At 39.0% G+C, this 4,250-nt stretch overlaps 1 long non-coding RNA gene across 1 annotated transcript; it reads left to right on the top strand.

The window, feature by feature from the left end:
- Positions 1–981: 981 nt before the first annotated feature.
- LOC147557365 (uncharacterized) lies at positions 982–2,390 on the top strand. The gene is made up of 2 exons (XR_015235181.1): positions 982–1,084; positions 2,180–2,390. It is a non-coding gene; the product is annotated as an uncharacterized LOC147557365 (long non-coding RNA).
- Positions 2,391–4,250: the final 1,860 nt, after the last annotated feature.

The raw sequence follows: 4,250 nt of genomic DNA, 5'->3' as shown, positions 1-4,250 counted from the left end.
AAACGATATTAAAAAACAAATACTTTGTCATCTTCCTGCAAGATTAAACATAACATCAATTAGCAAACCACGATTCATTATGAACAACAAAAAAGAAGTTTCTTGCAAAGTGGAAAAAAGATTAGATAAAAATAAAAAACAACCAAAGAAGATGATATTATCTGCAGAAAAAAAATTAGAGGTAAAGATTCACACATTAGCAAAAAATTAACAGAAGAAGAGGACATTACCTGGAAAAAAACTAAGATAAAAAAATAGAGATGAGATTAAGTCAAAACAAAATTTCAAAACTCAAGTTTTAAAGCACGGTTTGATGAATCACCCATCTATAAGATCCCCACTATTTTTCTCTCCCACGATTTCCTCCCATGTTTTAGGAGTTAAATGTTAAATTATGATATTACCCTTTTAAGTTTATTTTTAGATGTTAACCTACATGTTATTTTTTGAAAAAAATGAGGGTATAAAAATAATGAAATAGTTACCAAATAACTACTTAAATCATGCTTAATTAAATGTATCAAACACCTGGGCAGGTAAACAACGGATAAAGATTGGAGGATTCCAAGATTTACAAACAAAGATTGGACGACCCAGATTTATAGGCAACGTTTATGACATGGCAAAAAACCTAGCTGAATTGTTATATAGATTGGAATATAAAGAATTACTTGAACTTTATCATATTTCACGTGAATGGACAGTTTCAGCTGTAGATTTATATTATGGAGTTCAATATATAATTTACCAGCTTATAAAGACTCTAAAAATGAAAGATAGAGTTTATGGGAAGTCGATGGGTTGGTTGTATGCATTTCTGGTATTCAGGGGACATGGCTATGAAATTAGAGATCAATTCGGTTATTCGAAGTCTTCCAGCGTTACGGATTGTTTTTATGTTTTAAGTTTTCATCGTTTTTTTTAATTAATGTTTTTATTTTACGAAGGTTCTTAGTATAAGAACCTAATGTTTCTTTTCGGTATTTTTGGTTATTATTCCTTATCCCAGGGTATGCGAATGAGGAGGAATTAGGTCGTCTGGTAGGCGGGGGATGTCTTTGGTGATACAAGGACTGAAGTAGAGGTTTTGAATCCTTTATCCAACATGGTTTTATAGATAATGAATATGTTAGATTCCATAGTTATATATGCGCCATTATAACTAGAGTTTAGGTAGCATGAAACTCGATTTATGTGATGAACTGAAATATGCTTGAAATGTTTTGATGCGATATGAGAAATGTTTTCGAACTGATTTTACGATGATTGTGAACTGCTGGGGATTTTCTTGTATATACCCGACTGCGGATTATGTCAACCTACAAGCATGTAGCCATTGAGGGTAGGATGACATGTGGACATGGGTGTGACCCATGTCAGACCGGTGAGTCGAGCGACACTAGTCATGAGACTCGTGGGAGTAGAGTGCTTCACTTGCTCGCCATTGGTGCTCGTGCCTCCAGTTCGAGACTTGGGGACGTACACCTGACCGGTCGCCTGGGAGGTGACATTGATTGGGAATCCCTCTGCTTTGTGGCGATATGGCTCTTGGTTGTTCCACTTCCGTGTTTGATAAGATAATGAATCGAACGAGAATATTGGTTTTGATATACGAATGAAAATGATTTGAATTGAATACTAGAATATTGGTTTAGAGATATGAACGTAACTGATTTTGAAAGATTGCATTAGATGCATGACAGGTACCGAAGAGAATGAGGTTCAGGTCCTTCCATGGGTATCGGGGGACGACTCTCTTATTCGAACTCGGTGATCTAAAACGTATTTAGATACTTAAGGTATATATGTATCATGAGGTAAACTCTTCAATGATTGCGGGGTCACTTGGTGGGAGAGGGACTTACCGACTAGGGGTAAGTCTCTTTCTCGAGGAGACGTTAGTGCATTAGCTAGTGCCTAAATTGGTTGGTACTATCTAACGCACTCTAGGCTCTCCCGAGGAACTCTCCTCTTAATTGGGAGCGCACCATGGGTGGACAGCTAATCACTGCTGTTGCTTGCTAGATTAAGGAAAATGGTTTTGTATATAGTATATATCGTAACTGGTTTGATAACTCGTTTTGTCATGATGTTTACAACTTATTGAATGAACTTTTGAAACGTGATGGGTTTTAGATTGGTCTTCTACCAGAATAACTCGTGCCAGTCCCCCTACCAGTTGTTAGTGTGCAGGTGCTTTGTTGTAACCTCGAGGCGGAGTGTGTATTCCAGTCGGTGGTCTTGTCTGACGAGGCTAGCAGGGTTGCGTCGTTTTCGTTGGTTTTCGTTTATTGGATTTTCGTTATTTCCAAGTTATGTATTTGTTGCAGAAATGAAACTCTAATATGTATGTATATGACACTTAGAGTTGTTTATAATGTGTCGATGTGTAAGAGGCTTTTGTAGTTCTTTTTGTGGTTCGGGTTTCGACCCGAAACTGAGTTGGATTTGTTTAGCTTCAACTCTATAGTATATTTTTGGTGTATGCGAATTTATGGTTTGCATGACAGGTTTACAGGTGCGACCGGTTCGATTTACAGAGGAGACTCTGTCAGATTTTTGTCTCGTCTGTGAGTTGCCGGGGCGTGGTCGTGTCTATTTTGGGACACGGGGCATCACAGTTATAGTCTCCCATTAAAGCCCAAGGAGCACTATAACCCCCAACCAACCTCCTAATGTCAGCCCAGAGATCTCTTCTCTGCTCACAAGAATTATTCCCATACACCACTGCTAGCATAAAAACTTTGGCATCCTTAGTACTTACTTGAACAACAACCAACTGCTCACAAGCATACACCCTCTTGACAACCAGCACATTAGGGTCCCAAGCCAACCACACTCTACCACCACCACAACAATCATAATTGTCCAAGTACTCCCAAAATGGGTTAATAGCTCTCTGCACCTGAACCTTATTATTCACAGCAAAAGAACCATTTTAGGAAGATCAAAAAACACTAAGCCAAAAAAGAACCATGCCCTGAAAGATAGACTTGATAATAGTGAGTCTCCCAGCAAAAGAGAGAAATTTAGCCTTCCAAGAGTGAATTCTAGCAGCAACTCTACCACTCTATCAAGCAAAGATAAGCAATCAGTATACTTGAGTCTAGAAGATATAAGAGGCACCCCAAGATACCTAACTGGAAGAGCAGCTTGAGGAAAGCTAACACATTCTGTGATAACTGGAAGAGCAGCTTGAGGAAACCTATAAAACATCTCCAGCACCCCAGCTAAAGCTAGAGCTGAATCAATGTCACCTTTAGAAAAGACAAGCACATCATCTGCAAAAGCAAGATGAGTAATCAAGGGTTTAAAGCACTTCGGATGCACATGAAACTTTTCATTCCTCACCATGTCCAGCAACAACAAATTGAAAACCTCCATAACAAGAACAAATAAGTAAGAGGACATGAGACAACCTTGTCTAATTCCCCTCTTACCACTGAAATACCCATATGAACTTCCATTAACCTTTACTAGAAAACCTGGAGGAAGAAATACAAGTGTACACCCACTTTCTGAATGTGTTAGGAAACCCCATTCTTTCCATTACCTTCAGCAAGGCATCCCACTCTATAATATCATATGCTTTTTGCAAATCAATCTTAAAAGCACACCTAGAAGGGCCCAGAGTTTTATGATAATCCCTAGACAACTCATGAGCTAAAAGAATGTTGTCTTGAATACATCTGCCTGATATGAACCCAGATTGACAAGGGCTAACCAACTTGAAAATACAATCCTTCATCCTTCATAGTCACCAAAGTAGAGTTGACCTCACCTAAGAGCTTACCAGAAGAGAAGAATCTCAACACAACCTTGATGAAATCATTTCCAACAATCTTCCAACAAGACTTGAAGAAATGGGCAGTGAAACCATCAGGACCTGGGGATTTATCAGAACCAATGGTGGACAGAGCATGAACAACCTCCTCTCTAGTGACTTCCCTCACTAGTTGTTCAGCATCTTGCTCATCCAGCACAATACCAAACTCCATCTGCTCCAACAAGTTAGAAGTCCTTCCCTGGAAATCTGAAACACCAAACAAGTTTTGATAATAATCAACACATTCAACAGCCACTAAATCAGGTTGGACAATCTTATCATTATCAAGGTTAGCCTCCCTCTCAACCAACATGTTCCTCAAAGGAGGTCGTGCCGGCGAAAGGGAAACAAGGGAAGCAGAAGCAATAGCAAACACTATTTAGGTGTCGACCAACCATCGAGCACCCAAGAAAATCGGAGAAGA

Source organism: Eschscholzia californica, unplaced genomic scaffold (assembly GCF_041429995.1).
Source record: "Eschscholzia californica isolate CP2 unplaced genomic scaffold, dmEscCali1.0.p SCAF_2, whole genome shotgun sequence".
NCBI classification, from domain to species: domain Eukaryota; kingdom Viridiplantae; phylum Streptophyta; class Magnoliopsida; order Ranunculales; family Papaveraceae; genus Eschscholzia; species Eschscholzia californica.
This window is presented reverse-complemented; position numbering and strand designations above follow the sequence as displayed.